Source organism: Rhinolophus sinicus, chromosome 1, assembly GCF_057876585.1.
Source record: "Rhinolophus sinicus isolate RSI-liver-muscle chromosome 1, RSI-T2T, whole genome shotgun sequence".
NCBI classification, from domain to species: Eukaryota; Metazoa; Chordata; class Mammalia; order Chiroptera; family Rhinolophidae; genus Rhinolophus; species Rhinolophus sinicus.
Window position 1 is genome coordinate 179,806,121 of NC_142501.1, and position 13,350 is coordinate 179,819,470.

The 13,350-nt window shown below is 37.4% G+C and overlaps 1 protein-coding gene across 4 annotated transcripts in view; it reads right to left on the bottom strand.

The window, feature by feature from the left end:
• PPP3CA (protein phosphatase 3 catalytic subunit alpha) overlaps positions 1-13,350 on the bottom strand; it is a 296,940-nt gene that overhangs the window by 106,595 nt on the left and 176,995 nt on the right. The window lies entirely within an intron of this gene.

Sequence of the window (13,350 nt, forward strand, 5' to 3'; positions counted from 1 at the left end):
TCCTACCCTGCTTGCCTCATTTAGTTACTAAGAGAACGCGTACTAAATTGCTTTAAGAATACAGCTCATTATGTAACTATTATCATCACTATTACAGTATAATGCTGTAGATTTACAGAGTAGTTGAGAGCTATCACTTTTTCCCATTAACTCACTGGAACAGAAGTGTTTTTTACTGAAGTTAAAATATTACTAAGTGATACAGCTGTAGAATAATTAATAAAGCAGTAAGGAAGAAAGTCTACATAGTTATCACAAATTGTGAGTGCATGTAGATAAATAAAGACAATAAATCAATTTAATTCCATCAAAACTCTGGAAAAAAATAGGAGTTTGTTTAAAGAGAAAAACACAAAAACAAAAGAAACGTATGAGTGGGGGAAGTTTCAGAAGTTAAATGATAAGAATTTCTGCTGGAAATAAACTTCAGCTCTCCTCTTATGCTTGCCCCCTATCTAATTTGTTAAGGTACTTTGATGATTCTTTCTTCACCATACTCACTGCCATTGCCTGACCATTATATTTTGTCAGGACTAATCCACCAGCCTAGCCTCTTAAAAGTGAGCTCAACTCCCGATTTCTCTTATTTTCATGAATCCTACTGACTGCCACCAGGATCCTCATTCTAAAGCAAGGATTTGACATCATCCCTGTATCTGTCAGGGCAGCACGCGATAATAAACCACTCTCAAAGCTCTGTATACAGCTTCAAACAACAAAGGTTTATATATTTTGCTCAAACTATACATCAATCACTGGTCAGCACGGGGGTTCTATACTCATATGGGGCAACCACTCTCTCAAATATATCAAATGAAAGAGAGAGAGCTGGAAAAAGCCTTTTATAGGTTACTGAATGCTCCATCAATTCTATGCCCAACACCATTTTCAGAAGTAGCTACATGATCCCATCAAACCAGAAATAACAGGGAAGGTGGGATGCAAATGTGTAATCCTACTTAGTGCCAGGAAGGGAAGAAATTTTGGGTGGTCATTTTCAATGATTACTAGAGTCTCTTTCAGTTAAAAGATCTTTAGAGGTAGGTCCCTAGGAGCTAACAAATAAAGTCCAACCTATTCAAAGTTCTCCTCCACTGGACATAATCAGGCTTGCTATTACCACCTCCAAGACCCATTTCCAAACATACCCTGTCCAGGCCCTCTGGATGGTCCCAGTCCCTGAATACAAAGCATACAGTAGTTTGTTTGCTCCAGAGGTTCTGTTCTACCATTCTGTTCTACCTGGAACCTTGTCTCCCACAATCTGTCTATTGAAATGGTATTCAACCTTCAACTACCATCTTCTATATGGAGCATTCTCTCGGTCTACAAATTCATATTAATCACGTCCTCAGTGGCATTCTCATAATACGTTCTTCTTCATTTAATTTTTGGAGCCTATCATGGTACGAAACATATTATTCGGGGGAAACATTAGTTAGGTTCCCTAGAATCCCAGTCCTTAGGAAGAGTTACTATGGCTTTTTCATTTGTGTATCTTCCAGGGCTAGCCTGCTATGCCATATACCATGTGTAGTCAACAAAATTTTGTTTACAAAAAAAAAAAAGGAGGCCTACAATCAAAATAAATATAATTATAACTAACTACAACTACAATGCCACAAAACTAAATTCATAAGATTTAAAATAGTATGACTTCATTTTTAACGTTAGACATTAGACATTACTATTAACGTCAGTAGCTCTTCACAGAGTGCCACTTCACTGCTGGCCCATGCATCACGACCGTGGATTTGAATATAAGGGTTGAACAATACAGTTCTGACCAAATATTCATTTGTGTAAGTTTTACTTTGAGTTCAATAGATTCGTTTCTACACAGAAATGTTTACCCTCATTTTTCTATAGCAAGGAAGAGGAGATAGATTGTTCCCAAACTTTAGGTAAGCCAAAGTTTGACATTTTTCTACATATATTCAAATATTCTAGTATTCAAGAAATAAAATGTAGCAAAACCTCATGGTTTCAGCATAACTAGAAGAATGGAGTATACCCGAATTGCTGAAAATTCAAACCTTAAAAATATTTTCTAAATATTTCTAGAAGGCAGAGACAGTATTTATATTTCTTTTTAAAAGCTCATTAACTTACAAACCTAGTATTAAATTTTTTAATTAATGGATTTATTCACTTATCATTGTTCCACTCAATAAGCACTGACTGGACAGATCAATGATTAAACACATATAAAATGCAATTAAATACTTGAAAAATGCATAAGGTACTTTGATCTAGGATGAGATAGTATACTAGCAGAGGTCATTATGGGGCTTTCTAAGAACTACTGAGAATTACCAGCACAATTGTTTAAAAGTAACATAAGACATTGGGTGCTTGAAAAATGATTTTTCTTTTCATGAGCTATCTTTAAAAATTATTAGTTCAAACTGTCTAACTGACCACATTAGATTGTAGTAGGTGATTACTGGAGATATTTACTTTATAAATCACAGACTATTACAATACTATTAGACTGTTATAAATACTATTTATAATTTAAAGTGAGAAAGTAGGCAATTGTTAACCCAGATGTGACAGACAACAAAAGGCATAAGTGTGACTCAAGTTAATTTCTACTAGAAACAGGTTTCTTCAACATGTAGTAAATACCTGTATAATTTTTTTCTCATTACAAAGCAATCAGGAAATATTTAAAATAACCGACCATCGGGCAGGTACCATATTAGACACTGGGGAAGAGAGACAATGAAAGATGGATACAGTCCTTTCCTTGCAAGAAATCAACAAAAGTCTAGAAGCAAACACAGACAATAGGCCACTGAATGCTTGATTAAAAATAAATTTAGGTGCACTAATCTTAGCAAAAGGAAGCGTATGAAGGCAGAAGATCATATGCTTCTGTGAATAAGGAAAGATTTTCTGCAGGAATGACACTTAAGCTGAGACCCAAAGGGTGAATCAGACTTATCTGGGGAGCTTACAGGGGAGCTTAAATTCCATGAACTATAAAGTGTCTAGTAAGGCTAGGGAATGGAGAGTAAGGGGAAAGGGCTCAGAGGAGGTTGGAGAAGTAAGCAGCCCTCTGGGCATTCGGAGTTATAAGGAGTTTGGATTCTGTCCAAAGGGCAAAGAGAAGCTACTAAAGGGTTTTGTGCAGGAGCACGGGACTGACATGTGTATGCAGAACTTTTTGTGCGTGGGTCTGAGTAAGGCAGGCATTATGTGAAAGGAAGAATTCAGGCTTCTCAATATGGAACCTAAACAAAGCATGATATTGTACCAAACAAAGGGGCATCCCTCATTAAGTTCAACTATGAGCAAGAAATAAAAATACTACGTTTCTTTCTTTAAAAAAAACAACAAAAAACCACACACATTTCAACAGCACACATACAGCAATGACTCTGAAGGTATCATAGTTAGTGGCAAAATGGAATTGTACCTTGGGCACATGTAATATACAATTCTAGTCATCACCCCAGATGTGTTTGTTTAGCTGCTAAAAGGTCTCTGAACAAAGAGTCAGGTCAACAGAGAGAGTGTCAAAACATCAACAGAGAGAGATCTTGTCAGAGCTTAATTAGGGCTTCCAATTAGAAAACCAAAGAAAGGATCCTATTAGCACCTCAACTCTGTATTCTCCTGGATGTGGAAGAACCAGCTAGCACCTCCATCTCATCTAGCTAACAAAAAGGAATGTTTTACCTTAAGGGTGACCTCCTCCTGGTGGGCTTAAATTAAAGTCAACAAAGCCAAGCCCCAGGAGAATCATCCTCCCAGAACCATAATGAAGAAGACAGCCGCTGTGTACTTAGGCACACTTTCTGCAATGTCTCCAAGTTACCAGCACAGTCATTTTTTAATACTAGACCAGTATGAGCAATGCATGGCCTTGTCTCCTGCTCTTTGATAGAAATTGTTCAATAAAGTCCATGGCCACATTTAAGAGAAAAATAAAATTTGCAATTCACAGGAAGAAAGTTTCTACCCAACAAAGGAATGAACACAATTTTTTATGGAGTACCATGTTTACTTGGATAAATTTCACGAATGCTGCCTGCCTGCCTCTAAGTTTTGAAGAAGAAACAGTTCCTTCCTCCTCTTCAAATTATTTCAGGGTCAGAGTGCTTTAAAAATTGTAAATGGTCCTACTAGTGAATAAGAGAACGTTTAAAATGTTGAAATAGCGTTTGCTGTTCTGTACAAACTTAGACGCTCTACCAATGAAAACACAACAGAAAAATTGCAAACCCAAAGTAAAATCCCCAGGAACACAATTCTGGCTACAACACTTAACAAAGCTGATCACAACTTAAGTTAGTCCTAACAATCAAAGTGGCATGTGGCTTATAATGCCCAGGAAATTGGAAATGGTTCTTTTCCCAGGCTGAGTAAAGAGTGGGACAGATTTCCTAAAGCTATGCTACGGGGCAATGGAAGTATTTTCTACACATGCAAAATTCATGTGGCCTAGTAGTAACATTTGAATGCCAATATTTTATCACAGAGATACACAGCGTGACTGGGTTTTAGAAATTGCTTGGTAGGGCCCACCCCAGAGGTACCCAAACATCATGACTCCCACTCTAACTGGGTTTCTTCTTCTCAATAAAATTTCCCAACTGCTTGAGTACTTCCATTTTAGGAATTTTAAATATGCATTACATTTGTTCCATTGGGCACTGATTTTAACAAATGTAAACCTGCTTCAGAAAGTGGTGATTCCCAGAAGAAATATTTTAAGATTTCATTTGACTTGCTATGTTAAAAGACACATGCACAAACAAAAAGCTCTATAACCTCAAGGCAGAGAACTAAATCTCACTCTTTTCCCTCTGAATGTCCAATACCTAGCATAGTGCTTGGCACCAGGTATATGCTCAGTAAATGGCTGATGAGTTGAATGAATAAAAGACTAGATAAAAGTATGAACGACTGACGAGCAGATTCTCACATGCAGTGCACCATCCTTGGGTCCTTTTCCCTTGAAGAACTCGGGTAGGCATTTCTTTCTGCATCATAGGCCTCAGATTGGCTTCAAGAAAGAGAAAAGGCCCTTTCTGCTTTTGCTGCCTCAGCTGCTCTTCTTTTTCATGGGAGAGGCAGGCATTCCAACATCAGGGACTGTGCAGCAGATCTGTGAGTGGATAGCCTTTATACTCAAATCTCTGCTCAGCTAGGAGAGAGTTTCTTTCTCCTGGGAACACATCCATTTGGCCCCAGGCTTCTAAAAGAAGGGATAATTACATGGCTAATATAAGGAATTGTTAAGCTTAAATGATTCCTTTGTTGTAAGTTCCCACTTTGGGAAGCACAGAACTACTTCAGTGCTCTAAATGCCTCGCTATTGCTTAAGGGTATACTAGATGGATTTTTATTTTAACTTGAAAAAGATTTCATTCTCAAAGCAGGAAATATCTTTATTATATATGTATAAGATATACATATCGTATACATATACATATACACATACATATATAATACATTAAATGTGGTGAAGTAAATGCTGAAAGCAAAAATACCAAATTCATCAGAAAATAGGTATAGTGATACTAATACTACTACTAATACGAATGGCAGTAGCCAATATTTATTAAACTCTTACTATGCGCTGGACACTGGTCTTACCCTCACAATCACCCTCACGAGGGTAGGTACTAGCATCAGACCCATTTGGAGACATGGAAACTATGCCCATGATTAAACAGCTGGGAGTCAGAGTGAGGTTTCACACCCAGACAATCTGATTCTAGTACCTGCTCTATGATCCAACTATGGATTTTCATATGAAAATACACATATGAAGCCTGCTTTACTAAAGGAGGAAGGATCACCAAACATAAACAATTATGGAATGGTTTCAATTATGGAATTCTTGAGTGGTCCTTTTCAGTGTGTGGTCAGTCCCTCAGTCCTAATGCAATTAACATTTTGTATCAATAATCATCAATAACTGAAGTAATGACATTCGCTTATGTCACGGAATTCTCCCCACATTTCAACCGGCGTGGTCTTTACAACCACCCAGGTTCCTTGGCCAGGCCCACAGGGTCTGAAACAGACACTGCAGACATTAAAGAATGAGAATCAGATTTGAAACCTATTCTAAAGAAAATTCAGAGAAGGACAGAGGTAGGAAAATATATACTACAGGGACGAAAACAAATCAATTTGACTAAATTTGAAAGGTTTATGAAGGAGAATAAAAGATAGGTGTGTCCCGGGCCAAATTGTGGAGGGCCTAAAACCAGCTTCATTAAGGCCTTTGAATTGATTTCTAAAACTAATGGTGAGTCACTGCAGGTTTTGAAACAGGGGATAAGGAATGCAAAATGATATTTTAGCAAAATTAATCTAGCAGATTAAAAAAAAAAACACATTAGAAGAGAAAGAGAAACTACAGGCAAAAGAGGCAGGAAATACCATAGCCCCTTAGCAATCACAGATTTAACATTTACAATCCCAAGGTTTCCCAAGCGATCTCCAAATGTTCTCATTTCTAATTTTTCTAGGGCAAAATCAGAGTTATGAGGTCGATTTGTGAAAGCAAGTTGTGAGCTAGCACCGTGCTTCTGCTTCTCAGTGAGGTTTTGTGTTTTCTTCTCCTACACCAGGGTCCTGTACTCATTCATTCTCACTTAAGGGATGAAATATGTTTCTTTATACAAAGTGCCTCCAAGTAAATCACAACTACAGGAGTAGAAATAGTGAATTATATAGTAATGAGATGGGTGATTGAACTGTCAAAGTTCTACACATTCATCCCTCAGCAATGTGCAGGCGCTGTTGTACTTGCCACATTCTAGGTATTGCTCAGGAATAAAAAAGCAACCCAAATATGGTAGTTAAGGAGAAAATGGATACAAAAAGACATCAGAAAGAAACGGCAGGACCTCAGGCAGGGCCAAGGAGCCAGCGATGGGGGGGGGGGGTGAGGGAAAAGGAGAAATTAAGAGGGGCTCTAAAGTTTCACGCTTAGGTGAAAGGGAGCATGTTAGTGCCTTGAGGAGAAATCAGAAACCGAGAAGGAACCTAGCACCTCGGAAAATGTGACAGTCATCTGTGTGCACTGAATAAAGATCTCAGAGGTGGAATAAAGTGAACTCCTGTCTGGAAGACAAGAAGTGACTTAGATGATGTTATGGTTCTTTGAAACCGATCCTGGAGGACATGGAGTTTATTCAACACTTTCTTCTGCTCCTTTACTGCTGTAGATTTGGGGCACCCTAATTTCTTGATTTTTTTTTTTTTTTTTCAAATCAAAATAGTATAGTTCTGCCTCTTATTTTCAAAAACACTTTGTGAATCCCAAACAGTTCCCGGAGAGCTGCAAAAATTCCCAGTTTTCACTAGTTTCCAGGTAGTTCTATTTTCCATCAGTACCTAACAGCAACAAGCTCTTAAACTTGTGTGCATTTAAATAACAATGTCATGTTGAATCACTACATCATAATGGAGAAAGGCCAATGGTGAAATAGCTGTGTTCATTTTTTGTCTTTGTTTTGCAGGAAAAGCTTCAGGGTGACAAATATTTTGTGAAATTATTAAAGCTAGATATATACCAAGAAGGTGAAAACAAAAACAAAAAAAAAACCACCAAGGGAAACCTGTTTAATTGCTGAGATTTCAAACTCAGGGAATTATTCACAATGACAAAGAGTTACTATCTCAGTGTCCCCTGGCTGCTCCTCCTGGATCACCAACCTCATCTGTATTCCCCACGGGAAGCAGCCGCAGCTCAGGGGAAGATCAGCAGTGAACAGAGAACGTGTTATGTGCAAATAGTTATTTCAGAAGGATCACCAACGCAGCCTGGTGAGAGGAGAAAAGCTGTAGCAGTGTGCAATGCGAATGGTTTTAAAAGCAGTACTTAAAAGGAAAGGGATTGTTTTCATTCTTACAGGTTTCTTTTCCTTTTTTTTTTTTTCCGTGGTTCAAATAAAAAATGGATTTTGAAAGCAACTGTGCATTAAGGGTCACTCTTTAGTTTCAGTATCTGGAGCTTTGGTCCTATGTACCGTATCACAATAAGATGTCTGAGAAATAATGAGAGTTAGTTAAAACTTGGAGTCACGTGATGGATCAAAGTTTTCTGGGCCTCAGTGAACTCACTTGCGGCCTCTACTGTGATTTCCCACAGCAAGTGCTCGATAAATAATGCCTGAAAAATCCAGTCAACTGTAACATTCAATAACCAAATCCCCAAACCTGCATGTCCTATGAATAAACTGCAGTGAAAGTTTTCTCATTCAAATGTTTGATGCAATCAAGAATAAAAGTTAAAGCATTTTAATTAGCTAAAAATCAATTCACATCTCAGTAATATTTGATGAGAACTTTTAACCAATATCATCCATTTTTATGTAATCCCCACACTATCATGATACTCCATTTTATGAATGAGGAAAACTAAAGCCCAGCATGGTTAAGAAATTTAAACCCTGATAGTAATAGCTGTTTTAGTTAACTCTGGGGTTTGGCTCATTTAATCCTCACAATTCCCTAAGGAATGTCCTATTAGAGTCTCCATTATGCATATAGGAAACTGAGGCTCAGAGAGTTTTAGGTAACTGGTCCAAATTCTGAAGGCTGGCCAGTCACTCAGCCAAGATAGGAACCAATCTTGGCAGTCTGGCCTCAGGGCCCACCAAGAGCTCCCAAGGAAGGGGAAAGTTGGAGCAAGAAAATAGGCATTTTAATTCAGAAATCCATGCTCTTCCCACACACCACGCTGAACTAAATAGGTATTTGGTGGTTTCCTCCCTCTCTTCCTCCTCAGCCTCCACTCGCTCACTGACTCACCCCTCTCACCCCAGGATAAGAACAATGGCTGGCCCGATTTCATCTGGATTTACACTATCTCAGGGGAAGAGAACAAGGATTTTACAGTAAGCCGACACTTCCATTCAAGAGACAGGTTTAGTCTTATGATAGGTTTTTTTATCAGAAGTTAATTCAGTGAACAGGACTAGCCTTCTTTCTAATGTCAACAGAAAAACAGCTTTGTTTATTAATGGTCGGTTATTGTGTAAATGGACAGCTGTGTTTTTATTAAGTAAAATAGATTCAGAAAAACCTCACAATACCCCTAGTCTTAAAATGATCCCTATCCTATATGTACAGTGTCACTACTTTTAAAATTCACAGAACAAAATTTAGTCTTATTATAGGACTGCATGATTCCAGAAAGAAATCTTTCAAAAATATACATTTATGGATGTAGGGCTAATTCTAAAATAGGTATCAACCAGGAGTGCCTTTTTCTGCATTGCTCCAGATACCTGAAATATATACATCAAAAGCATCTGTACACAGAAATGGGGTCACTGCTAGGGGCAGTATTATTCGTAGAGTTACAAAAATTGGAGCTATCTATAAAATATGCTGCATTGTTTTTTGTGTGAAAAAGGCCTAATAGAAAAAATATTTATGTATATACATCATCAAAATAATCAAAATAGGACAAGGCGACAACTACCTTTGGAAAGTACCAAAGGAAAAAGTAAAATAGTAGAATATAAAAGTATGGTTGGTACATGTCTGCTACATTCCACATTGTAGTTTGAACTGCTATATGCCATGTATGTAATGGTGTGGTAAGCATAAATCTGTACACTAACTGCAATGATGAAGTAGTTAACAAAATTCTGACATACTTGCTTGTATTTATTTCTCCATGGAAAATCCATTGGCAAAGACCATTAATAGTAAATACTTCTCCTTACAAATAAGCGTTGGCTCACTTTAGGCAAATCACTTATTCTTTCTTCCCCATGATTTTGTTTTTTAAAGTCCACCCCCGCCCCTCAGCTCTACTAAGGCATACCACCAACTGAATATTGTAGTATTTAAGATATAATCTTATCCCAAATTCTTTATCTCAAGAAACAGGGGAATAGCCAACATGACTTCTTTAGTCTCTTCAAGCTTTAATATTCATCTACCCAGTCAAAAAATAATATCCCCAAATTTATGTATAAATAAATTATGTGGGAGTCAATCATGTTAAATGAAAAAAAAATGCTCACTATAGGATAATTGTGGTGGATCCCTTGGAAGCAAAATACATCTTGCAAAAGACTGACCTCTCCCCGCATCTTGTTCATTTCTGTGAAGCCAGACCTTATTTGGTTTGCTTAACAGGCACATCAACCATCTCAAGCAGCAAACACTTTACTGCAGGAAAAGATAGTGGTGCACTTTTGATTTTCATAAATCTGTAGACATTTCTTCTTGTATACCCAGAGTGTATCTATTCCTTAAAAACATTTTTAAAATCAGAAAAATGAGGGTGTTCTTTAGAACACGTGTTGAGTGAAAGCATCCACGTAGATAATAAGAGGACAGGTTTTAGGAATAGAAAGAAACAAGCTCGGGAAATTTAGATTTACTAACATCAAGAGTAAATCCGAATCTTTGTTGAAGTTCAAAATAACAGCTCAGATTTCAAAGGTTTCTTTTTCTCCCTTACTAAAAAAAATAGTAATATCTTTATAGATTATTTGAACAAACTCCCTCCACCCCATCCAAAAATCACAATGAATTCAATCACCCATGATTCCTTTCACTAGGTGGTATATGGTATAATACATTATGCATTTTCTCAGGCTATAATTTTGGCATTTAACGAAACTAAACAGATTGCCTTAGTGTTGCTATGGGAACATTTATCAGATGGGAAGGGGCTGGCAGTAAGCTTTCTGCTGCCAAAGGCGAAAGAATTCATTAGCTCTAGAAGACTGGCAGTACCAAGAATCATTTAAATATAGAGATTGAGAAACAATGCTCAGTTGACAATTTGGTTACACAATTCTAAAATCTTTTAACGCATAAAGGTGAAAACTGTGTAGATCCTTCAATACTTGGTAAAGGATTCTGAATAAATTCAACTACAGTTGCAAATTTCCGAAGACTCCAGAAAAAGGAACAGATGGAGTTGGTATGTAAGAGAAAACTCATTTGCTCCCAAAAGAAAAGAGAAGGCAGTGTCTTCACCAGCATACCAATAGGAGTTGCTCTGAAGCAGGCAAACTGATATTTTTTCACAGGCAGGTTTGTAAATGACTTGGCTATACATGGATTCTGTAGGAAAAGACTACCTTTACAGTACACATTTCTTTAAAAAAAAAAAAAAATATATATATAGATATATAGATAGATAGATAGATAGATAGATAGATAGATATAGATATATCTATGTACATTAGCTAAACATTCTCTTTTTCTGACAATTTATAGACAATAAATGGTACCCCCATGCTTGCACACAGTTATGTATACAGTTTATAATATCTTGTCCCTAGGGTCAAAATTTCTCACTAGTAAATTTGACTCATCCTCTCCCTTTGAGAATTTCCATTTAGCTTTCACTTCTTCCTTTAGAAAATGGGCGTGCCTTTGACAAACTTTTTATTAGTCAGTCCACACTCATTAACCTACCACTCCTGAATTCTCCCCTGTACTACCAGGGATAGAAGCTCAAGAACTACATTTCCCAGGATCCTTTGCATTAGGCTTCTGGATAACACTTAGATTCAGCCAATGACTGGTACTCATGTGATGTTAAAAGTGAAGGTAGGTAAAAGTCCTTCTTACCCCAGCACCTGACATGGCTACTGTCTGTGGGCTTTGATAAACTTTTTTCAGTGCGGGACAACTCCAACTTCCACTGCCAGTGACCCGTTTAGGTCACTAATTGCTGTGGAGCAGTTATAATTTTGTCAGTGTTTTTCTTCATTTGTGGATGGCAGCAGTAATTTCCTGGACCTTTGTTTACAGTTTGCAGTGCAATGAAAAATGACAACAAAAAAAATCTCTGACTGATACTCTACTCTTTTCAACAATTTTGTGAGTATTTAATTGTTTTAAATTCCTATTCACTGTGAAATAGCTAGCATTTCCATTTTCTGCCCTGAACCCTTTCTTCCAAAAAAAAAAGTAGCTATTTGGATCCATCAAATTTCAGGATGTTTATTAGTTCACAGGTGGAGGTTATGGGGTTTTCAAAGAGACCCCAGAAAAGCATTTAGCATACCTATGTGTGGTCTCCACAATTGTTTGGTGGAGGCTTTAAAGAGGACAGGTCATTATTCTCTTGTCCTTTCTTATTCCCACACTTTCTACAGGGCTTACATCACCTTCTGGACGATTGTGTTCATTCTCATTCTTATTCTGCCTCTCCCCCTTTCTAATACCTCCTTGCACTTGTGAAAGACTTGGGCTGGGTTATGGAAGCATAGCTACAGGCACTGGGATATACACATTTTGTTCACCATCCTCTTCGTTTTTCTGGCTTCCCTCTACGGTTTAAAGATTCTGGTTGAATTTAGGAGTAGAAATAGGTAAAGCAGATCTTCCGTTGTTTTTAAGTCTACTTCAGAGGACCAGAGGAGAGTTTTCCATTTGGCTCAGCCTAGTTCTTCAGGCACTACAACTAGGTTTAAGACCAAAGGCTCAGCTGATAGCTATTTATCATAAATAAATAGATTCCTCCCCTGATCTCAGGTAAAGCTGGTAGATGACAGAACTTTGGTATTTATAATTCCACATCCAGGCCACCAATTTCTCCAATGAAAGTCATGTCCAGTGAAACTCATTTTGACACAACTGGAAGAAAATATTGATAAAAATGCTGTTCTTTTTACATGCCACGATTACATAATTTAATTTAAATTCAGGGTTAATACATATCAAGTTTCCATCCTACCAAAACAAACAAGTTAAATAAAAGAAACTCAGGATGTTTTTAGGGTGACACATTTCTAAGGATAGTATTAAAAGATTTGGTGGTCAGGTCGACTACTCTCCAGCTTGCTCACTCTATGTCAGCCATACCTGCCTCTTTGTTGCTCCTTGAACCCTCCAGGCATATTTCTGCCTTAGAACCATGCTCTAGCTGTTCACCCTAGGAAGAGCCCTTCTTCCATGGGTCTCTGGGCTACCTCCTCATCTATTTCAAGCCTGTTTAAATCCCAACTTCTCATTGAGGCCTACTCTGACCACCCTACTTATCAAGGCCACCTGCTCTCACCCTGGCCTCCCCGTACTCTACTCTACTTTTTCTATTTCTGTGGTGCTTAACACCTTCTAATATCTGATATAATTGATGTATTTATATTTTTGCATTTATTATTTATGTTTGTGTTTGTCCCCTACTGATATGACAGTAAGGAACTTTGTGTGTGGTTTACTGTCATATTCTGTTCCTTATTCCACATTTCTCTTTGCATAAGGGCAACATTTTTCTCCCAAACATTTCAGATTTTGAACTCAACAACATTAAGTGCTATTTGATAATACAGAATAAAAAATTATCTTCTATACAAATAGTAAAATACTTGCTATATCAATTTCTTATCTGTACAATCT